This window comes from Aegilops tauschii, chromosome 6 (genome assembly GCF_002575655.3).
Source record: "Aegilops tauschii subsp. strangulata cultivar AL8/78 chromosome 6, Aet v6.0, whole genome shotgun sequence".
NCBI lineage: Eukaryota > Viridiplantae > Streptophyta > Magnoliopsida > Poales > Poaceae > Aegilops > Aegilops tauschii.
The window spans coordinates 395788262-395815071 of record NC_053040.3 but is presented as its reverse complement, the minus strand read 5'-3'; the positions used below and the strand labels follow the sequence as shown (position 1 = coordinate 395815071).

The 26810-nt window shown below is 46.7% G+C and overlaps 2 pseudogenes; one reads left to right on the top strand and one right to left on the bottom strand.

Annotated features, from left to right (window-relative positions):
• The window catches only part of LOC141026115 (leucine-rich repeat receptor protein kinase HPCA1-like), a 139235-nt pseudogene that overhangs the window by 95109 nt on the left and 17316 nt on the right, over window positions 1-26810 (bottom strand).
• LOC141025384 (uncharacterized) lies at window positions 3061-26774 on the top strand (annotated as a pseudogene).

Below are 26810 nucleotides of genomic sequence, written 5' to 3'. Positions count from 1 at the left end.
TGTATAGAGAAGACTGGATGTGAACACGGGCGGACATTGGCTATGTATGGGGCACTCACTAATCGCTATTAGCAGGAAACAACTAGCAGAAAGAAAGATGAACGCACTTTCACTCCTTGCTCTTCAGCACGTACTCACACGAGGGACTCTCAAATCTCTATTTCAGACCATAATCTTTCGATCCCTTTACCGAAGTGATTGATAGCAGGGCTAAAAAATCATAGGGCTTCTTCTATTTTTAGTGTGAACTCACTTCTATTCTATATCAAGATAGGGGCTTCAGTACTTGGCTGACCGCCCGGTGGAAGACCTGGCTCTACCACACAAGGGCAGCTTTCGTAGTCCAGGATTATTTTCCTCATATCTAATTTCACCTCATTGTGGAAATGTCCGATCTTATTCCAAAATAGAAGGTCTTCATGAAGGTCTGTCTTGTTTCAGGAATATAGGTATCGAAGTTCAATAGCGGTAGGTACCAAGGAGAAGACGAGTCAGGGCCGATTGACAAGACTAGCTAGGCTGACCTTCCAGCCATACTCCATCCAATATCGAACGGAAGTGCTAAAGGTTTCATGTGATGCTAACCTCAATGAACCAGACCTAACCTCAATGAACCAGACCTCGAGAATTCGTTCCAAGGTGAGCAGCTTTCTGATTCTCTCTTTTCTTTCTCTTACTTTCTTTCTCATCTCTTTATGATTATTTCTAACCTTATTCTTTATTACCCGGATATATGTTGGCCGTGCTTCAACTATATCAACTGTACTTGAACTGTTAGATAATCATAGTCGATAATAACATCACAGCTCCCACCGCTATTGCAAAACCGTACATGAAACCTTAGCTTCATACGGCTCCTCTATGATCAGAAAAAGGACTGTTTCGGTATTATCCCCCAGGTTTATCAGTTGCAGGTGAATCCTGTGAAACATCTCTCTCGAGGCTAATAACAACACTTGGAAATGAAAAATGAGCTTAGCAGCTGTACCGGGTCAGGACCATAAACACCACGAGCCGGTTAAGCAACAGAAGCTGTGGGCGAAAGCACACTCGTCATTCTCAGACCCGCGGTCGAGGTACGTGCGAACAAGTTCCCATTCTCTATGTTTCATGGCCTATCGATGAAAGTCGGTATCAAGCCGGCTCGCTTGGCGGGTCGTCTCCTTATATACCTAAATCCTCGTTTCACTCATCTATAAAGGTCTACCCTTCGAAAGGTAGGTTGAGTTCCCCCGTATGTAGGCAGCCACACTCTACTCGCAGGTAAAATATTGGCATAGACAACAGAGAATGTGCTAGGTAGGAAACCGAAGGAACTCTTACTATACGAGAATTTGCAATTCAATATGACAACCGATTAGAAGGGATTGGACGATCCCAATGCGTTGCCCTCCTTCGCAATACCGGAACTATCTGACCGAGCTCCATCATCACAGAAAGCGGAAGGGACAGCAGATACGGATAGACTGGATCTGGAAAGGGATTTCAACCAGTCCTTGCCTATTGCTGGGCTGGTTGTTTTGTCACGGTCCGATTAGTAGAAGGTGAGTGAGTAAGACGAGGCACCCGAAGCATAATGTAGAGCTATACTGCTCTTGTTTTCCTTCCGCCCTGCTTAGGAGAACTTTGTCTAGAACCCACTTTAGCTAGCTTTCAAGGATACCATTACAGATGAGTGAAGCGAGTATACCATTTCCGGAGCTCCCGAGGTAGCGCGGTAGCGGAAGCCCTTTCTAGTTCAAGCAGTTCCAATTCCTATTCTGCTTCACCGCTTACACCACACTCTATTGCTTCGCCTTGTGGTGCCTTTCGATCAAGGTCTACTTTGGTTGATCCACTTTCTTCTACAGCGCGTTATCCGCATCGAAGTTAGCCAGGTTCCTACCGCTTCTTGATACTATGGATTTTGCAATCCCTGAACGCCAGTGCTTCTACAACCAATGGATACTATTTAACATAAATAATAAGTAGAAATGGACAAACGAGTGTGGCTACACAGAGTGAGGAAAAAACATGGTGGTACCAACATTGCGTATCACTCACTATGCTTTATGTAATATGGCTTAAGCAATGGTGAAATGGGAGTCCTAAGAAAAGCACATCTGATCGATATGAATGAAAGATACATCCGTCTTTTCTTCTCCTTCGAAGGTTAGGTATCCGCTCGTTAGTTCAGTGCTGCATAAATACTGACTTTAAAAGGGGCGACTCCCGCCTGTGCTTAAGTTGTTTCAAGCTTGTAAAGACTCGCGATCGGAAGATTGACCTAGTTTTCTTTCAGCTGAAACTCTACCTAATGGTTCAGATTCCCCGGGTCCATGGGTCCATGGCCGCTTAGCTTAGATAGCCTTGTTAGAGACATGTGTGCGGGGTTCGGTTTCCAATTGATTTGTATTCACCGGGACCTCCCCTTATTGGATTTTCTCCACTTTTCTAGTTGCTGTGGAAAGAATGTTGAGCAAATGAGTTTAAGGGGTGGTTTTCTGTTTACTTTTTTTTCAGCCTACGTCGTCTCTCTTCCAGAACCTCACAATCATCAGTGTCTGAAGTTTCATGATGAATATTGGTTTCACATTTTATTGCTTACGTGAGGAAATATCAATTTGGAACTCGAATTTGTATTTGAGTTATGATGAGGAGTGAGGTAGATTCGCATTGTTGAAGAAAGCGAAGAAAAAGGATGCTGCTATGGCTTGCTTGTGGCTCTTTCTTCTATTGGCTAGTCTGAGGCATGATAGTTTCAATTTCTTTTGGAAAGCAAGTGTGGCTCAGTCATAAGTGTTAGTAATAGCATGAAGTAAGTTGTCGGTAGCCGGCATTAGGTAAAAGGAAAAGCTTCTCAAAAGCATCCAGAAATATCATAGAATGGTGATCGAGATCACCTTCACGGGAATCATCCTTTGCAAATTGGGGGAAGGGAACCAATCAAGTCACCAAGAAGTTCCCGAAACTTGGTTTAGTATTAAGGTTCTTCTCTTCCAGCGTTTAGTATTCAAGTTCTTCTCTTCCAGCCCCCCGACCCCTCTTTGATAAGGAAAGTTTTCATTTCTCAGATAAAAAATGACAAATGTGGTTCGATGGCTCTTCTCCAATAGCAGGTTTACTGCTTTCTATTTGCACTTTTGTATTAAGTTTCCTTATATATACGATTTTTTATTATTTTCTATTTGTCTATTTTTATTTATAGTGCGTTTTATTTTGATTAGTCTTCTCCCAATTTTCAATCTTTTCGGAGCCTCCTTCATTATTACTCTTCCTCCAGAGATTCAGGATCCCCAAGCTTTAGCTCATTTAGTAGGGCTAAACTTCTATCTGAGCCTTTACGAGCAGGATCCTGGATGGGTTACGTTCATTCAAAACGAGCTTAATCACAATACCCCTCTGGAGGACATACCTGGACGGCTTAAGCTCTTCCTAATGGAAGAAAAGCTGTCTAGTATGCGACAAGCACTACAAAAAAATACACTTCCGTGATGATACGTGTTTGTCACAGTAGGTCGCGTTTTTTGTCATGCATGTACATCCATGACGATTTTATGACAGAATCAAGATAGTCATACCTGTGCTGTCGTAGAAGTGTTCCATGACATTACCAAAATTATCATCATGGAAGTGTCCACTTCCATGACATCGCGCGTCACAGAAGTGCTTTCGTCAAGGGTGACCGACATGTGGCATCCACCGTAACGGAACGCCGTAAGCTATCGGGTCGGGTTTTGGTTCCGATAACCCGTTAACAGCCCCGACCAATGGGGATTTTCCACGTGTAAAATCATCATTAGCTGGAGGAAACACGTGTCGGCTCACCGTTGGGATAGATGTCATCCGCTCATTGGACCGAAGGCGCCTATGATACGGCGACACGTGGCACGGCCCAACAGAGGCCCATTCCTGTGAAAAGGCCGGCCTGTTTGACTTGGTCAAAAGGTGGCGGGCCGGCCCACGGAAAGCCTGTTAACGGCCTGTTCGCATATAGCCCATTTACAGCCCGCTAACCCAGGGCCCGTTACGCCCTATCCGAATTAGGCCCAGTAGCGTCATCTGGGCCGTCCAATATGATTCAGCCCGTTTTAACTTCTGGCCCATGTGTGGCCCATGATTTCTTTTGGCCCATATGAGGACCTTTGTAACTCTTGGCCCATTAACGGCCCGTGGTGAAACTGGCCCGTAATGAACAGTGTATCACTTTATACCCATTTACGGCCCGTTATTCCATTGGGTCGTTTCCAGCCCAAGTTATCTTTTGGCCTTCTCAGGGCCCATTGATTCTTGGGCTCATTTGCAGCATTCGGTTACATACGGCCCGTTACTGTCATTTTCTGCTTGTGGGCCAAATTCAGCCCGTCGTTACAGTCGGCCCGTTTGCGGACCGTTAATATGTTGGGCCGTTTTCATGTAAAAAAAACCAGTTGGGTTGTTTTCATAGAGTTATCAAATACGGCCTATTAACGGCCCGTTATGGTCCATGAATAGTATGACCCATGATTGGCGAAATGATGATACGCCCCGTAGAAGGCCCATGGATCCTACGGCCCGTATGAGGCCCATGGATAGTACGGCCCGTAGAAGGCCCATGGATTGTACGGCCCGTAGAAGGCCCATGGACCCTACGGCCCGTAGAAGGCCCATGGACCCTACGGCCCGTAGAAGGCCCATGGACCCTAAGGCCCATATAGAAGGCCGATGGATCCTACAGCCGGACGAAGGCCCATGGATCATACGGCCTGCAGGAGGCCCATGGTTACAACAGTCCGTGTGTTGCCATGATTATTTTGGCCTAGTTACCAAAAATAGGCTATTATGGCCACTAGAAAAAATAGAAAAAGAACTGCAATGACTACAAGCAAACAACTAAACAAGACAATAAAGAAATAAATAAGCAAGCAATTAACGCTAGCCTATTACCGCTATTACACATATTACATCCACTGGGCATCAAAGTTCGCCACCAGTGCAAATATAGGGAACAAAGCAGCACATTACATACGCTGGCCGTCAAAATTGGCCACCAGTGCAAATAAACATGGCAGCAAAACAAGAGCATAACTGAAACAACTTCAGAAGAGCTCAAGAAATGTTATCCTGGGTATCCACCATGCTGGCAATAAGCTTAGCAAGCTGATTAGCTTTGTCCTGTTTGGCGCTAAAATCCTCCAACGCTTGTTGTTGCACCAGAAAGTATGCATCTGAATGCTCCAGGGACTTCCGTAGTCCTTCCGCTTCTTGTCGCAGCACAACTGATCGATGTCTTTCAGCTTGTAGTTGAGACTCAAGAAACCGAACTGATTCATACAGTGAGTTTGAATAGCTTGTGCAAGCGGTAGTGGCCAGTAACTCGAACACTAAACCAAGACAGGACTTTGGGGTTGTCTCGCTGTCTTCAAGATAGTCTTCCTTAGCTGTTTTATCAGCTTTGTTGGAGACCAACAAGGATGTGTCACTATCCTGAACCTTATCTGCATTACTTCCTTTACCATTGCTTAATAAGGCACTCTTCCCCAATATTCTGTCAGCATTCTAAAAGAAGAAACAAGCAGACACATAACAAGTTTAGCATGTACTAGTATATGAAACGCATTTCGGTGAACCAGTTCATTAGTAAGGTGGACAGGATTAAACTACCAAGTCTTCTATTGCCAAGTACTAGTACATAATAAAAGCATCAAACAAACATATATCTATGTCCTATGGTCACTGCATTGTCTTGCCAAATCAAAATAGAGACACGGTTCAAATCATATCAGTTCAAGACAAAGCAGCAGTGAAAGAATACAAAGCGTGGGAAACTACACGGCACAACAAGATTTCAGATGGGTACCACGGGTCTACATGTACAACAACACTATTGGCTCTGTTGTGATGCTAGTAATGTGCATGATATGAAAGTCAACTGTATACACAATTGAAATTGAAATCAACAGAGCTATTTATAAGAGCAAACCTGTTAAAGAAACATGCGTGAACATACCTGCTGTGCCATTGGAGTTTCGATTGGATCCTTCAATTTAAAAATAAGTTTGTATGAGTAAATACAGTGATACAAGAGCAAAGCAATCATAGTTAAAAAAGGCGCGCCTAAGCGAGCGCTTAAGCGCGCCTAGGCTCTAGGCGTTGGCAAAACACATTGCGCATAACTATGCATAATCTGTGCATAACTGCGCATAAGCATGCGCTTTGGTCAGTAAAGCGCAAGGCGGTGGCAAAACGCACAATTAACGCCTAGCACTTTTTTGAATTATGATAGCAATGGAATCTTAAATTAGAACAGTTGTTCTTCAGGTTTAGGCACTTGTTCTACATGAACAGAGTACAGTAAGACGCAAGAATACAATAATTAAAAAATAGAAAATGAGCTCATAGACTTTACCACATTCTTGGTTCGGGACCAGTACAGAACAAGGCGTTCCCAGTCATCGTCCAGTAAATGTGTCTCAGGAGAACGTAAGGGAATTTGATGAGTTTCTTTGCCGGTGAAGTACGTTTTCTTCAAGTAATTCCGATACTGCCACCAAGCATTCTTGAAGATAGCATAGGTATTAGCACAGGTTACCTCATCCAGAGTTTCCAAATCGGTCCTTCTCTATAGAGAAAAATGGGAAAATTTGATGTATTATAACCATCATGGAGGTAGGATGTATGGGACGAAGCAAAGTAATTGCCATGAATAACATTACTTACACATAACTCCTGGACAAACACCCGCAACTGGCATTTTCCTTCATCTTCAGTATAATATTTCCAAGATGGGAAGATACGCACATACGATTTAACAACATCAAATGCGACAGATGCTAAACTACGACTAGCTGGTTGTGCTTCCTCCACAGGAATAGGCGTACTAACTGGTGGAGTTGGGGTTCGCCGTGATAGTACTGGCCCTTTGGGCACTAGAGCTGCCTTACTAACTACTCTTGTTTGGGAGCTCTGTGGTGGAGATGGTGCTGTGTCAACAGGAACTGGGTTACTATCGGCTGGGGTTGGGGTTAGATTGGGTGAAGCTGGTTCTCTGTCCATCGCAGTAGGGGTACAATCTGCGAGAGTTTGGGTTATGTGTGGTAGGGCTGGTTCTTGTGCATGTACAACCGGGGTGCTATCTCCACCAAGAGGTAGCACTGTTTTATTTGAAGACCGTGTTTTTAGTCCGCTAGATACTAGCATCACCCGCTCCAATTCAAATGGCTGATAAACAGGAAACATAGTTGAATGTACAGACATTGTATGAGAGACAGATGCAATAGATAGTGTGGAAAAAAGAGGGCATGCAATAGTTGACATGTATATTGTTTAACTAAAACGGATAGCATGACATAATTTCACATATATGATGTCTATCTAAACCGGATAGCATAGCACAACATAATTCAAAGATATGATGAATAACTAAACATGATCGCATGACATAATTCACCTACATGTTATCTAAGTAATCAGGATCGCATCATTTAATTCACATATGTGATTTATATGCTAAACAGAGGGCATTCGATATGATGTATGAACTAAGAACATGGTGTTGAATATTGTGTATATGATGTCTAAACTATGCAAGCAAGACACCGTATGCATGATATGAGCAGTATAACCGTGCCAAGTTAGAGCATACACCTCAGTGGGGGAATAGGACTGGTCATCTGTCTCTGAATCCATCTCTGAGGAGCTATCGGGACCCAACAAGAGATCTGCTTCGACAGGTAGCACTGTCTGCTCTGAAGGCCTTGTTTTCACTCCAGATTTTTCCATCTCCCACCCAAATGGCTGATTCACAGGAAGAGTAGTTTAATGTACAAACATTGTCGACAAATGGAAATGTAATGAAGAAAAGGATGGGCAAGATATCATTCAAATATATGATGCCTAGTTAAACAGGATGGCATTGCACATTTCACATATATTATGGCTGGCTAAAAGACATGAGACTGCATAATTCCCATATATGATATAGAAACTAAACAGGTGGCATTACAGAACATGTCTAAACTAAGCAGATGACATATATGATGTCAAAAGTAGGCACTGCAAGGCAACATATGCATGATATGACTAACATCATCATGCCAAGGTAGAGCAAACACCTTGGGGGGTAAATAGGAGTGGTCAGCGGCGTCTGAATCCGCCTCAGAACAGATATCTTCCTCTGGATTACAATCTAGAGAGGGGTGGGGAGGGTCTGCCATTGAACCCACCATGGAGCGATGTCTGCATGACATTGTATTGCCGCGCAAAACTCTTCTCTTTTTCTCTACATATTCAACATGACTGTGTACAATATCTGACATGCATACGAAAAAAATATGGTGAGATTATGTAAGGAGAGCATGCAGAAATTTAGAGTGATGGTAACAACGAGTGGATCGACGTTTTTCCGTTGAACCAAAATAGCCCTAATGGATCGACGTGAATGTATAGTAATAAGTGATGCAACAAGTGTACAACCTCTTTGCCGTAGCCGTGTCGACCTCAGCATCATTGGGTTGGTCGCTGAAGCAGTTGAGGCAGAGGTGGCTGTCGGAGGTGTGGAGGAAGATCTGAGGAATCTGTAGACGGCGTCCAGGGCACTGCTCTGTTGTGATGGATCGTTCTGTCGTTGGAGCAGCTCCGGTGAGCCGTAAGACGTCAAGGCTGAAGCAGCACAAGACAGACATCGTCAATCTCAAGTGGGATTCTAATAGCATCTCCAATAGATGATGTAAAATGGATGTAAAATTAACATCACCAAAAACCACCTGACTACAATAGATGAGGTAAAAACTGTTGACTCTGAACTTAACTGTCGAAACTGAAATTTACTGTGGAATCTGAATGTTACTGTCGAAACTGAACGCAATGGTAGCAGAGAGGCACTTGACATGTAGTTTAGGGAGGGCCTGCAGTTCATCTTCAACCTGCACCCCCCTGAGCCGCCAGCCACCACCGGCCGAACCGCCAGCCCCAGCGCCGCCTCGCCGCCCCGAAACAACTCGCGACCGCCGCCCCGGCCAGCCCTCTAGGCCCCCCGCCCCCACCCTGAACCCTAAGATAGATAGTGGGGTACCTCTCCAGCGAGCCCCCGTCCCCGCTGCGGGTGGTTCTTCCTTAACTCCGGCGAGCCCCCCCAACCCCTGAAAATCGACTGACCCAAAAGTCGATTCAGTCGACTGAAGTGTGGCTTAATCGGAGCAGAGCAGCAGCACGAGCGAGGGGGAGAGGAGCAGCAGCAGCTGGGCGAGCGAGCGATCGAGCGAGAGCCGGAGCAGCAGCAGCAGATCCGGCTGGTATGGACGCCGCCGCCGAAGGGGCCTCGCACTGGGGGAGAGCCGCCGTGGAGATGTCGCCCGCGGCGCCGGCTTCAAGGTAGCCGCTCCATGGGGGTGCGGGATGGAGCACCGTCGGCGCCGGGAGGTCGAGTTAAGGAGAAGGTGCGATGCGATGAGTGTATAACCTCTTTGGTGGCGCTGAGTAGGCCTGGGCTTCGTCCGAGGAGTTGGTGAGGATGCTGCGGTTCCGGTGGAGCAGGTTAAGGCGGCGCTGTGGGGATGGAGCAGCCGCGATAGACGAGGCGATCGTCGGAGCAGCTCCTTGGAGGTGGAGGACGGGGCGGCTGAACCGGTGGGACGGCGAGATGGACGACGGATCCTCATCCGGGAAGGTGGACGAGGGACGTCGAGCTGTTGTGATGGACGACGTCGTCGGGGAAGAGGCTCCGGCTGGGCAGCGATGACGTGGCGGAGGGAGGAGGGTGGGGTTTCGCGGCTGGAGCGGAGAGGTTATGGCGGCCTGGGATTTCGAATGGCGAAAAGGGGGCGATGGGAGGGGGTGAAGCATGACTTAGGGACGCGCTTGTCCAAAATGTAGGGTGTGTTACAAAAGTACCCCCCACCGATTTGAACTAGCGGCCCTTTCGGCTCAGGGTTAGAAGGGGGATTTCGTGTGTCGGGATTTGGCAGCTGGAGGGAGTTATCGCGCGTGTTGTAATTTCGGGATAGCAAGGCGCGGGTTGTGAAGGCGCTAGTTTTGGGAGCACGATATCTGAATTTTCGGGATATAACAAGACGCGGGTTGAATTTTAGGGACAATCCTAACGTGTAGTAATATTGTACTTGTACGTACCAAATCAATTTGCACTTCCCTCAACCAAAAAGAAAATGAAAAAAATAAAACTATTCACACCACACAAAGAGAGAGTCTTGCCCCGTTTTACTATACAAATGCTATTCAAAGCTACTCCCTCCTTCCATCTATATAGGGCCTAATGCGTTTTTCGATGCTAACTTTGACCAAATATTAGAGCAATGATATATGACATGCAACTTACACAAAGCACACCATTAAATTCGTCTGTGAAAGGTTCTTTCAATGATATAATTTTCACATTGTGCATGTCATGTACTATTAATCTTGTCAATAGTCAAAGGCGGTCTTAAAAATCTCATTACGCCCTATATAGTTGGAAGGAGGGAGTATGAATCCATGTTATGTCCGATTAAATTTTTTCGCTTGCTGTATAATGCATGTAACCTACTCATACCAACATTTTAGTGCATTCCAAATGTCTATACTACCGTTGCAATTCGAACTAAATTTGAATTCGTTTCTCTATTTCAATAAGAATCTACAATCTTGATTGTTGCCAACTTCAACCATCATAGTTTCCTTGCTACCCGCCAGATATAAATCGGACGGCCTATAATGCAGGATGGCAGGCACACCATCATCAACAACTCTGTTTTTATAAGAGTAGAGATAAAATATATTAAATGTAGTATAACATGTTCATAACCACACCATATGTATCACCGTTATATATATTCATACATGCGTCGGTTTGTAACACTATGATAAATTCTTCAAATATCTGAATTCGCTTTTTATAATGAAGTATATATGATCTCTATTCCTCTTTTACACCCACACAACCCTCTTATCTTTGTAGCTAGCGCTAACTTTCTCTTGTGCATGCACATGCCCGCATCCCTCTCACCCTCCCTTAGCATTCTCTAGCTCCGTCGTGCAAATTCATCTTTTCACTTTAGGTCGTTCACCCACGGTGTGTGTAGGCCCCCAGCTCCTTCTTTACGGCACACATCAATCGATATGCCTCTCTAGCCAGGTGTGCCTAGCACAAACACAAGCTTCCCCTCTTCTCTTGTCACCGTCCATGCCTCACTCCCACCACTCTTTTCATCGTTCTCGTACTCGCACACTCCTCCCCCTCGATATAGTATGCCTCTCGTACCACCTCCTACATGCATCCCTCTCTCTCTATCCTTCTCCTCGTGCCTCATTTGCTTCTAACGCACACATGCATGTATACCGATCGATCTCCCAACATATACCTAGATCGACTTTAACTACCCCCCATCGATCGACGTACCTCACAAGTTATGTCTCTCCTTTCTCTAACAAAGGGCGATTGATCTTCCTATGTAGTTACGTCTGCTTAACACAGCCACATCGTCCCCCCTCATCATTTGTGCATGCCTCCTGACCCGTCTCTCACACGCACGTGCATAGACAACAAGCAGCCATCTCCTCTCTTATTGATATTGCGGGCGTGCCCTCCGTTTGTCTAGCAAGCCTATCCCACCATTTGTTAGAAGCAACTCCACTACCACCCCCTCCAACACTCTAGCTCTGTCTCTCTCCCAACCTTATTCCTCTTCTGCACATATGCATGGATGCCGATCGATCTCCCTTAATACATGAGGCAGATCGATCTCCTTAATACATGAGGTAGGCCTCTCTCCTCCTCCACACATATACCAGCCATTGTACCTCTATAGTTAATTGGGCCTCCCTCTTCCCCCACCACACACCGATAGTCGAGCGCTGCAGGTAGGTATCCATGCCACAGAGACAAACTGCACATGTCCCATCTCACGTTCCAGTAGGCCAGCCACTCTATATCTTTGACGTGGGCACACACAAATTCGATGGCACTCTTTATCGATCGCACGCGCGCGCACACACACACATCATCCCTCTCTTCGATTCTATGGACACCTCAAGCCGATGATACCTCCACTCTCTTCTCGTGGATCGCCCCCTCTATATATATGTTATATCCAGGACTCTATTTCACACACATTGCATATGTTACATTTTTTGATTGAACCCCCCCAAAACTCTCATGAACCCACACACTATATCTCTCTAGGTTTGTATCTCTCTCACACAACCCCACGTAGGTGGTGTACGTATACAAGAAGAGAATAGGTGCACCGTGCACATACTCACGCTTCGTGCCCAGCCACACCCGCGCGGGTACACGCTGGAGCTCATTTCTTTACGAAATGGCAGCCCACGTGCTAATTTGAACGCCTGTAGTGGTTGTTTACCTAGGGAGGTCGTGTACCACGCGTGCACGAAACAAAGTTCGACTTGACGCGTTGCCGCGTTATTTTTAAATAAAGTTATAGCGCTCAATGGCACGTACACAGAATATAAAACGATTTTTATGGAGAAAAAGGTAGTCCGCTCACTATATACAATGGAGCCTGCCTGCCTGGTTTGTCGCTCTTCAGAGTATCTCACACAAGGCTGCGGTGGCCTCTCTCTCTCTCACCGTTGGTCACTGATCCGGCCGCATCCCGTCCGCCAGGGGAAAGGAGAGTGTGGTGGCCTCTCTCTCTCTCACCGTTGGTCACTGATCTGGCCGCATCCCGTCCGCCGGGGGAAAGGGAGGAAGTGCATCGTTTCGCCGTTTGACGGCGCCGAGGCAGCACGTCCCTATCTGCGGTACACGCCGTTCTCTCTGACCAAGCTCCGGCGCGGCAGGGCCTACGCCACCTGCTCATAGATTCCGCCCGCCGCCGCTCACCTAGTTACATCCCGTCGACCTCCAGGTATCCCCTCCGGCCTTGCTCCACTGCCCGTCTTCCCACGTCGCTGCATGTGGATCTTCCATAGTTCTTTGCCCAAAACGTAGCTCGTCCGACGTACTTTCCATATTGCATTCTCGTCCTCACACCGTTTTAGACAAACACAACCGTGGTTGTTATCTTCCCTTAGGACAAGGAATATGCTTCTTTTTTGTCGTCGCATGTGTCATCAACTGTTATGGGCCAGTAATTGTTTCCTTTCTACTCGTTGCTATTGCGACCTTTTGGTGAACTGCACAAATCACTTTTTTCTTAAGAGTGTTTTGTGCAGTTGTACTAAAATGTCACACGGGCAACGTCTCTACATTTCGGTGCGACCGCACAAAGGGAGATTGGTTTTGCTCTATCCTCCTCATCCAACTCCGAGCCTAATCTTCTCCAACTAGTTAGTCTTAAGAGAGACTGCAAAGGTGACCGGCTTCAATTTGTGTGTTTATTGTTTCATCAGCAGTCCTCTATTATCGTAATCACACTTAATATCTTTGGAACAGGGACGCTCAGCTCTATTTTAGTGGAACTGCACAAAATGATCAGAATGTTGCATGCTCCAGACAGCTACTTTTTTCCCAACATGCCTTGTTGATTTAGACAGAGCTGGGGGACGTTGCTGCCAATGAAAGCATGGATCAATTTTAATTTAACACCTTCTCACAACTCTGTCTTTAGTTGTGATGTAATTATTAGCTCTGATCTGCTAATAATTGACATGCATTAGCAAGGAAGTTAGTTTTTTATTGTTTCCGAAAGAGCATCGATGGCAAGACACGCGAAACAAAAGCTGAAAGCTCACACCATTGTACAATTTCATGTCGCTGGAAAATTATTTGTATAGTACGTCAATTATGTAAACAAATGATGGAAGCTTGATAGCATTGCCAGAAGCCTCTTCATCATCCGGGTCCATGTGCCATGCACAAAATTATACTCCTTCGTTCCTAAATATTTGTCTTTTTACAAATTTCAAACGGGCATATTTTAGAGTGTAGATTCACTCATTTTGCTTCATATGTGTACTCCCTCCGTTCCTAAATACTCTATTCGTCTTTCTAGAGATTTCAACAAGTGACTACATACGGAGCAAAATGAGTGAATCTACACTCTAAAATATGTCTATATACATCCGTATGTGCCAGTTCTCTAAAAAGACAAATATTTGAGTAGTCACTCGTTGAAATCTCTAGAAAGACAAATACTCCGGAGTATATTTAAGAACTGAGGGGGTAGTGCACAACCGCATGGGAGACTCAGCCCAGTCGTTGCGCCGCATTAATAGTGAGTAATGAGCAGTCAAATCATAAGCCCCACCTTTCCCACTGTAAGTTGCTCTGAAGAAGCAACCATCAATACGCTCTTCTTTGAATCCGCTCATACTACTCCATCCGTCACTGTTTATACAGCGCGCTTCAGAAAAAAGAAAAAAAATCTGTGGGACCAAGGCGACTAGCGATCGGCATGAAAAAATAGCATTGGTAGTTATAGCACGGCGTCTATTACTAGAGGGAATAATGCGTACACACATGCATGCAGTGCTTCCACCCCGGGTACACACATGCATGCACTTACTGCACTCCATAGTAGTACAGTACATGGAGAGAAAATTGTGGACTTGATTGCGGTTACCACACCCTAATTAATTGAGCATTAAACCAAACGCGTCTAAAGTCTCTCTGGTGGTGGAAATGCATTGAGAGAAATGCATCATAATGAAGCGCGCCCTGTAAACTGTGATGGAGGGAGGAGTAGTATGAAGGTGCAAAACCAAGTACGCGTATGGCCAGTCGGTCAACGCACCTCCTCTTGGCATATCACTGACATGTGGGACAAGAGTGTGAGCAAACCGATCTCAATTGACGGCAAAGAGCCAACCCGCCGTTCCTTGAGAGAGACGAGGAGAGAGAACACACAGACGGGCTCGCACGGAGGCCAAGATATATTCGAGCATGGTTGGTTGATCGATATCATTCATTACATGTTGGGTTGTCGTTTTGCACCCTTCTCCGGAATAAACATGTACTTTATTAGAGATAAAAAAATAAGAGTACATATGCTCCACCATGCGGTTCTAGTAGTAGTACTACTCGTACTACTGCGCTTGGCTCTTCGCCTCTTCGTGAAGTCGAACAATGATGGTACTCCGCATGTTGGGTACTACAGTGTATGCCTCTGACAATCTGACACCGAATGGACTGATGCATGTCCACCGAGGGTAGGTTGCATTAGTCAAAAGGCGTAAGCGAGCTTCACCTTGTCCTGCAAGCTTCTCCTCGTTCTGCGAGTTGACGAGACACACCAAAAAGTACTGCTAGTCCATACTCCCTCCTTTCCGGTTAATATGGCTTAATCTTTTTTGCGGGTAAATGAGAGAGCTTTATTCATATATAAGCATTCTTAGGACGATCAGCCAAGACACTGGTCACTAGGAAGCGAGGTACCCCGCAAAAAAGAAGTAGGAAGCGAGGTGTTTCATCAAGCCAGCTCTCGGCCACATTCAAAGTGCAGCAAGCACAGTTCGCACGAAGATGCGCCGCAAGGTTTGCTGACCTGTTTACATGCTGAATAACAAAAAAAAGAGGAAATATTACCAAGCGCTACTATTTGTAACAGGATATGAGCCAGAATTAAGCGAGAATTGTGGCGAGTGTTCCATGCAATCAACTTCCATTATCACATGCGAGAACCCTCGAAGAGAACCAAATGTGTTGAAGATTGCTTTATCACATTTTAAAATTATAATAAGAGTGCAGACGCTCCTCCATCCGGTTCCTAGTACTAGTATAGTATGTACCTTTATAGACTATAGTAGTAGTACTAGTAAACTTTGCGCTTGGCTGTTCGCCTATTCGGGAAGTCGAACAATAATAGCACTAGTAGTATAGTGTATGCTTCTGGCAATCTGACACCGAATTAACTGTTGCACGTCCACCGCCTGAGCGAGGGAGAGCTTGCATTAGTCAAAAGTTTCTCCTTGTCATGCGAGCCACCGCGTGCAAGCTTCTCCCATCCTGCAACCTTCTCTTCGTTCAGCAAGTTGACGGGACACATCAAAGTAATGCTAGTCCATACTGCCTCCTCTCCGGTTAATATGGCTTAATTTCAAACGAGATAAATACACTGTCTGTCACTGTATATTTGTAAAAATACGGTCAGTGGACTTCATAATACGCTCATTGCGCTCAATATATATATATTTTCCGGTGTTTATATGGTCACTAGCTCACCCTGACTGAGTATGTGCGTGCATGCACGTGTAGGTTGAGCACTTGAGCGTGACCGTGTGTGTTCCATCGTGTGCTCGGACATGCATGCATTAGGGCGTCGCGCGCGTTTTTGCGTCCATGTGTACGTGTGACTGTTGCATACACGTAGGGGAGTACGTGTAGGGGCCACTAAGGAGCAGTCAAATCACATAGTAAGTTAGTCGGAAGAGCAACCATCATTTCACTCTTGAATGACACGTACGCAATATAAAATGGTTGATATGGAGAGAAAAAGAAAACCACTATATATACACTAGCAGGAGCCTAAGCTACAAGCCTGCTTGCTTAGGTTGCTCTCTTCACAAGCATAGAACGACGGGCCTGATCCCGCAGCTGGGGGAAGGGAACAATGTTCTGCGTAGACGCGGTCGACATCGGCGAGGGAGAAAACCCACAGTCGGTGCGTCCCAATCGGGGGTCACCGCGGTATGGGCCGATGCCACGTCCCAACCGCCCTTCTAGCTACAGCCCGACGCCCCAGGTAGTCCATCTTTCTTTTGGAGCCGGCTTGCTCCACTGCCGTAGCTCCATCTCCATGTCGATCTTTCTCTACTTCTACCGGCTTCTACTTGTGATAAGTTTATGTCTGATGAACTAGTGCCAGTACTATTATTCTAATCACACTTCTTCAATATCTTTGCCATCAGGGATGCTCAGGTCGATTTTAGTGGAACTGCACAAAAGCATCGTATGATCCGAGGGTGCCAGCCGTCTTTCCTTTGATAGGTTCTACCTGGCCAGGAAATTAAATCATGTTTAGGGTTTAGGGTTTAAGTCGTAGTGACCCCATCAGTAGTTTTTCTTTCATACACGCTCTCACAACTTTTTTCTTTAGTTGTGAAGTAAATATTGGCTATGATCTGTGAATCATTGAGATGCATCAGCATGCGTGTTAGTTTTCCTTTGTATTTGATGGAATGTTGTAACGGGGCAACCTTGGAATAGGAATGAAAATGGAGTGGAAAGTTTCCGTTTTTCCGGAGAAAAAATGGAAATGGAGAGAAACCAATGTTTCCTTTCGTTGGATCGCGCCATCGAGCAAAACCAACGTTTAAATCACGTCTGTCGTGTTCGTGTCTCACCCTCCTCCACGGCTCGACCCCACATGGTCGCTCGGCATGCCACTCACCGCAAACCGAGTATACGATAACTTTCCCGACTGCTTGTCGATGGATCGCGCCATGGAGTACTAGCACTACTGGAAGAGATTGACGAGTTAGGGGAGGACACCTAGATGTAGCACAGACTCCCAAGAACTTTTTACATGCATGTTGTAGCCGGCTATTGCGACCTTTGAACGCGGAGCAGCCGCGTGCACCCGGAAGTGGCGCGGGCGATGCTCTCTCGGCCGGCCGCTGCTTCAATGCCGGCGCCAGTGAGAGGTCGCGTCCGCTCTGGCCGGGCATGAATGCGGCACTGACCGTTTCGGGCGGGAAGCACGTGCGGGTGATGAAGAGGGTTCGGGTTGGTCAGGACCGGCCGTGGCAGCGGTCCGGACGTGCGCAAACAAGAGATGCTGTACGTTAATATTAATGCGCATATAATTAACAACATAAATAATGTGCCAGTTGGACAAATATGATTGGAGATGGAGATGGAAATGGAATTTTACGTAAACACGGATATGCATGTCTATGTCTATGTGTGTGTGCGCGACGACTCTCGCGACCTGGAAGCGGGGGCGTTTTTTGATCGAGTTTTCTTTCTTGGTACGTTAGAAAATCAGTTTGTCTAATTCACATCTAGATGTTATTTAAGGATATCACATCTAAGCTCCCACAAGTATATAATGTAGCAACAAGAAACAAAAAAAACTAGGAAAAAAATAGACCGCAAACAATGTGGACATCAACTTAGATGTGACATAACTATGCCACATCTAGATGTGTCCTAGACAGACCCTTAAAAAATTGTCCGCCAGTTAACGTTTCTTTTTTCCGGGAACGCGCGTATTCTATTTAAAACCACTGTTATGGAGAGATTTTTTTACTCCATTATAGCCTCTTGTTTGATAGAGTTTCTCGCGTCTCGCTCTCTCACCCTCTCCATATATGTTACACGCTGGAGGCTCAGCGTTCATTTGCTAGGGTTTGCTATATTCACAGTCTCTCACCCTGTCTTCACCAGATCTAAACAAGACTGCGTTGGCCTCTTGTCTCTCTCTCCCCCCTCACAGCTGGTGAAGGAGGCGTCCGTATCCCGTCGCACCGGGAAGGGGAGGAGGTGCAGCGTTCACTCTATCGCCTTCGGCGAGGGAGGGAATCCACTGCCGGCTGCGCTGTTCTCTTTCACCCAGCGCCTGTGCGGGAGGGCCACCGACCCCTTCTTCCTCGCTGCCGTACGTAGTGTGGGCAGATCCGGCCTCGCGCCGCACGCCTTGCCACATCCCGACGACCCTAAGGTATAAGTTTCTTTGAAACCGTCGTTGATCTAGCTGCATGTGGATCTTTTTCGATCTGTAGTCGAATCTAGGCCTTGGTTCAAAGAGGAAAGAAGGGTGCGGTGGGCTGGAGCAAGAATCTAGGACGTGGTTCAATGAGGAAAGGAGGGGCGGAAAGTAGTATAGACTGGCTATCCAGCCGCTTTGTAGGTCGAAAAGGGAAAAAGGGGGTAACCCAGTACACGCATCTGTAAGGAACCGATCTCTTTGTTGAAAAGGGAAAGAAACTGGGGGGTCGGGTAGTTTGTGTAGGACTAGATTTGCTGCCCTCACATAGGAAGAAGGTTCAAAGAGAACAAATATGGGACCAACACATATATGCTGCTTGGCTACATACTCTGCATCACCCATTTATACGTGTGGACGCACATGGTGCTGGCATGTCCCATACAACTATTTTGCTGTTGTTAATCTAAGAATGCCGCCGGAGAATTGAAGCAATGCCACTGTTAAAAGTAAATTACATTTTTTTAACGAATGTTGTTTCAAGAGAATGTCTCTGTTAATATGAATCAATGCAACCGTTTTAGAAATGCTACTGTCCTACTTTGTTTTCCATCCAAGATAAGTTAGATGCTTCTTTCTGTCACCGTTTGTTTCATCCTCCTTTATCGGCAAGTAATTGTTTCCTTTTTTGCCTCTATTAAAACAGGGCTATCGATTCAACTTGTTGCTATTGCGACATCTTGCTTCGCTACTCGAAACACTTATGTTTTAAGAGTGTTTTGTGCATTTCAACTTGAATGTCACACCGGTGACTTTGCTTAATTTTGGTGGAACTGCAGAAAAGGAGATCGATATTTGTTTCCAGTCTTCGTGGCTAGTTGTTTCAAATCTTGGTCTCAACCACATGATGTACAGTGTGCTTTGAGATGTTGTGCTACTTGTTTTGGTACTGTTTTAAATAAATGTTGAATTGAAGCTATTGTATTGCTGTCTTTTCCCATTAAGCAGTGAACAAAAATGGGACCAACCCAGACATGATGCTTGTTGCTTTGTTACAACAAATTCAGCATCACCTCCTTTATAAGCCAGTAATTGATGCCACTCTCAGAATTAACTACTGAATCTTATTTAAAAACTGCAACACTTGTTAGGGATTGGCGGGATTACCATTTTTGTGGCCGCATGTTTCATCCTCCTTTATTAGCCAGTAATTGATTCCTTTTTTTCCTCTGTTTAAACAGGGATATCTATTCAACTTGTTGCTATTGCGACATTTTTCTTCGCTACGCGAAACACTTTGCTTGATTTCAGTGCAACTGCACAAAACGAGATTGGATTTCCTATTCGTGTTGGCAGATTCGTATTTTATCTTTGTCCGTCTCATGAAAGGTCCGTACAGGCCTTCATCCACATGATTGTGCAGTGTGCTTTGAGATGTTGTGCTACTTGTATTGGTACTATTTTAAATAAATGTTGAATTGAAGCTATTGTATTGCTGTCTTTGCCCATTAAGTAGTGAACAAAAATGGGACCAACCCAGACATGATGCTTGTTGCTTTGTTACAACAAACTCTGCATCACCCCCTTTATAAGTAGATGGAATCACATACTGTTGTTGCACCCACTCTCCCCTGGAACTGTTTATGCTTTTCGTTAATCTAATGCTGCTGGTAAAATTAAGCAATGCCACTCTCAGAAATAATTAACTACTGAATCTTAGTTGAAAACTGCAACACTTGTTAGGAATGGTACTATCCTGCTTTGTAGTTCTTTCTACATGTTTAACCAAGGTATTGTTAAGATAATGTCTCTGTTCAAATGAATCAGATGCATTGTTTTAGGAATGGTACTTTTCTGCTTTGTCGTTCTTTATACATGTTGAAACAAGGGATTGTTAAGATAATGTCTCAGTCAATATGAATGAATCACACTGATGGAGAATTGCTACTCTCCTGCTTTGTTTCCCATTAAGATAAAGTAGATCAGTAGATGCTTTTCTTCTGGGAGTACAAGTCATCAACCGTTATTTCTCAGTAATTGTTTCCCTTATACCTATTGTTGCTTACAGGGATATCAAAACTAAAGCTCGGTTTTATTCCGACTTCGATTTTAGTTGAACTGCACAAAAGGAGCCAATGTGTCCAAGGCAAACTGCTGCATTATTGGGTCCAGTTGTTCGTTCCACTTTGCAGAAAGAAGCAGTCACTGTTTGCGCTACATTACAGAAGGAATGACTGAGAAGCTTTACAGAGTATTATTAGACACCGGTGACATGACTAGTCTGCAGAGACCATTGGCAATTTAACAACACGTGGAGTGCCCTGGGCAAAAAGTGCCCAAACAAGTACAAGAAGCTACGACAGGACTCCACGATCATAGGCATTACATATTTTGAATGGGAAAAGCTTGTCAAAGTTTAATCATTGATGTTAGCAAGAAGATGTTAGTTTAATATATTGGAATTGGAAAACCTTGTCAAAATTTGCTCATTGATGTTAGCCAGAAGACATGCATTTGATATTTTTGAGTGGGACGCCCTTGCTGTGAGCAACGTCGAGTGTTTTTTCCTATTCATGTGTTCAGTTTAGAAGTAAATAGTTACTCTGCTGAGATATTCCTGTGTTAAGAGATTGTTCTGAATATTGTCTATGTAATGCCAGGCCTTGTGTTTGATTGCAAAGTTGAGCTTGGAATGTTGTGGCATGCGGCATCACGAGCTGTTCACCGTGCCTCCTGAGAATAATGCTTCGTATTGTTTTGCATGTCGATCTAATGCCAGTGATTTTCTTGTTAAGAAGATCATCCTCTTCTGTTGTTTCCGTGCTTAAGAAGTTCATCGGCTGATGTTTCATTAATAGCCTATACGACAAGTCGGGTAGGTTAGACGTGAAACCATATGATCTTCCGACGAACTCATGATATTAGGCCGTGATTGGATCGTCGTTTTCCAACCAAAACCGCTTGTAAAACTAACGCTTGTAAATTAAAGCAGATGGTCTCGGGCGAAGGCGCTTGGTTGGTCGATTTCGACTAGTAAAATATCGGAAGTACTTCACACACGATAAAAACGCTGAACGACACTCGGACGATTGCTAATCCAGCCGTTAGCTGCTATTTCAGCCTTGCCCATGGATGGCATGATACACACGTCATGCATGTATCATCTGGTAATGTCGTCCATATAGCAGTGCTCGTAAAATATACACTGGTCTCTCAAATTACACGCGTAACCCGCCGGTTTTACTTACAGACCTCGGGCCCTCGGTTTCATCACCCCTGTATTTTACGCGTTGTTTCCGATGACGAGTAAATTACACTTGTATGTTAATACATGTTTGAAATAAACCAGAGCTCCCAAGCGTGGCCTTACCATTTCATGCCGTCTCAGTTTCTCGAAGGTGCTCATAGGTGTCCGGTGATCCTGGCTTCCTGAATGAGCAGCGGGCGCTGTATCAGACCATCCGTAGGGCCCACGAGGCCCTCTCCATTGTCCTTCGAGTTGTTGCGCTCGCTGTGGCGTCGAGCATTGTTAACATCGTCAACGAACATGAGGATTCAGGAGATGACTTTATTTTGACTGGATGACACTAGGACCTACTAGGGCCATTGCCGTACGTATGCAAGTGCCTCCTTATTATGTACAACTATTTTTTTGCTTTCTCCTGGTTTGCTGACATCACGCTCCCACACCATTGTCAACCTATGTAGTCAATATAAACGAGAGAATTGCACAAGGTGCGGCCCATAGCTGGGACCAAGCAGCTCGAGCAGTATTTGTGTTTTTGAGGCGTGAGCACTGCAGAGTTTTTCTTGGCGATGATTTCGTTGTTGTTCAGAGGAGAGCAGGGTACTAACTGGGCGGGCTGTGGCCCATCTAGCCCAGGCCAGATATCCAGCCCAGATACTAATTTTTTCAAGATGAAAATGGCTAGCCCAGCTATACGTCTTTTTGAGGAATACCCAGGCAAGGTCAACTTGTTATTCTCCGCCCCGCTGGGCTGCAAATCTTTCCTAGGAGGGATGCATTAGGCTTAACAGGAAAATGGGCTTTAAAAAATAATAAATGGGATGTAATTATAAAAACTGGGCAGTAACTATAAAAAAAATGCACCAAACACGAAATTAGTTTATAAAATATTATTTATGGATTTTGAAAATCTTAAATTTTCATTGTTGCGCACGCAATGTTTCGTTGGATTTTTACGTAATACAAATTTATATTTAATCTGACTAGAAATTTCGGGATAAAAATATTTCGGATCCCATCAAAATGTGGGAAATTTTATTGAATTCTGTCTTCAACGGTTGGTTGAAATTATTAATCGTTTTCCTAGCTAGAAAATGGGCTATACTTTTAACAAACTGTAAATGGGCTGTTGCAAATTCCATTAGAATTAAAAAATGGGCTGTACATTCTTACAAAACGCAAATGGGCTATAAGTTCTCTGCCGCACACTTGTGGGCCTACTAAGTGACACGTCCCCTAAAAAAAATAAGTTGACGCGTATGCAAGGCTTTGTCAACTTATTATAGTCAACACACAGTTCTAGCAGCAGTGGCCGTTGGATGTCTATCCAACGGATGTCGTGCTTCTTCTTCAATCTCGGATATTCTTAGCTTCGGTTGCCCAAAAAATGATTCCTCCCCCTGACATCTGGGACGCACCGTTTCGGAGGCTGGCCTGTGGGCCTACTAAGTTGGAGCGTACCAAGGGCTTTGTCAACTTAGTCAATATAAACGATTCTAGCTTCGGTGACCGTACGATGTCCATCCAACGGCTGTAGTGCTTCTTCAACCTCTGGTCTTCTTGGTCCAGCCGCCCAAAGCAGCGCCGGTCGTGCCGCCTCCTCCTGCCTCCCGTGGCCGGCTGTGCTGCCGCGGAGGCCTCATCGCCCCATACTACTCCCACCGCTGGCCAGGCCATCCCTCCACTCACCCACACCCCCTGTTATTCTGCGGCGACGGCAGCCTCACACCGCAGCCGAACCAGTGAACCCTCGTACTCCTCTCCGCGCGGGCTTCCACTACTGCGTTTTCCCTGGCTCCGCGTTGTCCCCTTCCTAGGCCTCGCCGTCGTCCACTGCCCTGGTGCTCTCAGCGCGGCGTGGTCAACATGGTCAACGACCGACTTCCATCGGAAGAGTACTGTATGTGGAGAGGCTGACAGCTGGTTCCACGGCGGCCGCAAGGAAGTGCCTCCTTATTACGCGCAAAATAATTATTCCTCCACTTGACAGCGGGGACCCACCGGACGGGCCACCTTATTTCGCGAAAAAAACGTTTCCCCCCGACTGCTGGGACCCACCGGACGGGCCACCGTATTTCGCAAAAAAAACGTTCCCCCCGCTGTCAGCTCGGACCCACCGGAAGAGCCTCCTTATTACGCACAAAAAATGAATACTCCCCCTGCTAGCTGGGACCCACCTTGGTGGGAGGCTGACTTGTGGGCCTACTAAGTTGACGGGGACGGAGGGCTTTGTCAACTTAGTCAATATGAACGATTCTAGCTCCAGTGACCGTACGATGTCCATCCAACGGCCGTAGTGCTTCTTCAACCTCTGGTCTTCTTGCTCCAGCCGGCCAAAGCAGCGCCAGTCGTGCCGCCTGCTCCTACCTCCCGTGGCCGGCTGTGCTGCCGTGGAGGCCTCACCGCCCCCTACTATTGCCACCGCTGGCCAGGTCCTGCTGCGACGACAGCCTCACACCGCAGCCGAACGAGTGAACCCTCATACTCCTCTCCGCGTGGGCATCCACTGCCGCGTCTTCACTGGCTCCGCGTCGTCCCCTTCCTAAGCCTCGCCTTCGTCCATCGCCCTGGTGCTCTCGGTGTGGCGTGGTCAACGTGGTCAAGGAACGACATCCATCGGACGTGGACTGTACGTGGAGAGGCTGACAGCTGGGTCCACGGCGGCAGCAAGGAAGTGCCTCCTTATTACGCGGAAAATAATGATTCCTCCACCTAACAGCAGGGACCCACCGGACGGGCCACTGTATTTCATGAAAAAGACGTTTCCCCCCTGACTGCTGGGACCCAGCAGCTACACCGTCGCACGCAAGGAAGTGCGTCCAGGCAAAAAAAAATGATTCGCCCCCCTCACTGCTGGGACCCACCAGCTACATCTTCGCATGCAAGGAAGTGCGTCCGGGCAAAAAAAACCAAAATGATTCGCCCCCCTGACTGCTGGGACCCACCAGCTACATCTTCGCAGGCAAGGAAGTGCCTGACAGTCGGGACCCACCTGGTCGAAGCGTACGTAGCGTTGTCATTCTGGTCGCGAACGTGTACGTACATATATACTGGTCGACGTAGAGGCGCGCACGTGTCGTAGTAGAGGCGTGTACGTGTCGTAGTAGAGGCGCGCACGTAGCATGTACACGTACGTACAGTGGCCAGGGTGCAAGAAAGAAAATACGGCCACGTACGTACATACGGGCAGGGTCTCGAACGCCTACTCGCGCATACGTACGGCGAGGGCTCGTGTACATGGCTGGGTCAGAACGGAGAAACAACGTCATCGTCGTGTTCATGGGGAGGCAACGGAATGCGTCGTGTTCATGGGGAGGCAACGGAATGCGTCGTGTTCATGGGGAGGGGTGTGGCGTACCGCAAGATAGAGGAAACGGACCTCCTACGGTCGAAACGGGGGTCCTGTTGATCGGGAGGAGTGTGGCATACCGCAAAACGGAGGAAACAGACCTCCTACGGTCGAAACGGGGGTCCTGTTGATCGGGAGGGGTGTGGCGTACCGCAAACGGAGGAAACGGACCTCCTACGGTCGAAACGGGGGTCCTGTTGATCGGGAGGGGTGTGGGGTACCGCAAAACAGACGAAATGGACCTCCTACGGTCGAAATGGGGGTCCTGTTGATCGGGAGGGGTGTGGCGTACTGCAAAACGGACGAAACGGACCTCCTACGGTCGAAACGGGGGTCCTGTTCATCGGGAGGGGTGTGGCGTATCGCAAAACGGGACTCCACGGGATACTGTTCATCTCCACCGTCGACCTCCTCCAGCCTCCACGGGCTACCGTCGACCTCCTCCAGCCTCCACGGGCTCCTGTTCATCCAGCCTCCACCGCGCGGTACTCCACCGGCTACTGTTCAACCACCCCTCCACGGGCACCCCTCCACCGTCTACTGTTCATCCAGCCCTCCACACCACGGGGTCCTGTTCAACCACCCCTCCACGGGCACCCCTCCACCGTCTACTGTTCATCCAGCCCTCCACACCACAGGGTCATGTTCAACCACCCCTCCACGGGCACCCCTCCACCGTCTACTATTCATCCAGCCCTCCACACCACGGGGTCCTGTTCATCTAGAGGCAACGCCACCGCTCACTGTTCATCCAACCCCCCTGCAACGCTCACTGTTCATCCAATCGATCGGCTTCAGTTAGCAGCAGTAGCGGAGGAATCGCTCGATCGGGTTCAGTTAACAACCATCGATCGATCGCTCGGGTTCAGTAACGCGTAGCCTGCAGTGCAATCGCTCGGGTTCAGTTAGAGCCCAACGCCTCGCTCGGGTTCAGTTAGAGCCAACGCCTCGCACACACGCGCGTACGTGTACGAGAGAAACGCGCATCGCTCGGCCCCCGACCTCCCACCGTAACCGGGAACTCTCTGAAATTTTCCTCGCCCTTGCTTCTACCACGGTTTTTTCCGTCATGGACGGCCCAAACAATGTCATGCAGCTGCATCTCCGGCCCGCCTAGGATGAAAAGCCCATTTTCTGTCATGATTTTTTGTCATAGAAGTAGGAGCCCACCACATCTATGATGATACCGGGTTTTGTCACAATTATCGTCATAGAAGTGTCATATGTATGACAGAAAAAATTTCGTTCGGCCCAAAATGTCACGGATGTGTCTTTTTTTACTAGTGAAGATGTCATTCAGGAATTTGTGGTGCTTTATCAAAGAATAGGGCCTTATCTACCGATCGAGCCCTACTTGGTCGATGAAGGGCTTCGTTCCTATCTGGACCATATTCACACAACTGATTCTTTCACTGTTCTCCAAGCGTCTTATCAAGATCTGCGGGAGAATGAGGGAGGATCTGTTTTCTTTAGAGATGTTGTTTCCCACAACCGGGATCTCCTTGAGGCGGAAAGCTCCGCAAGGAGGTGCCTGGAAGTGGAATAGAGGATCCAATGGGAAGAAATCCCCAAGAGCAAGGCAAGTCTCGAAAGAGCTGAGCACGAGCATGCTCTCTACTTGTTTAAGTCGGAGGATCTTAGAAGGGAATTAGAAAAAAAGAGCGGGGTAGCTCAGTAATTCTGATTCTTTTCTCTTCCAGCCCCCGGGCGGGCC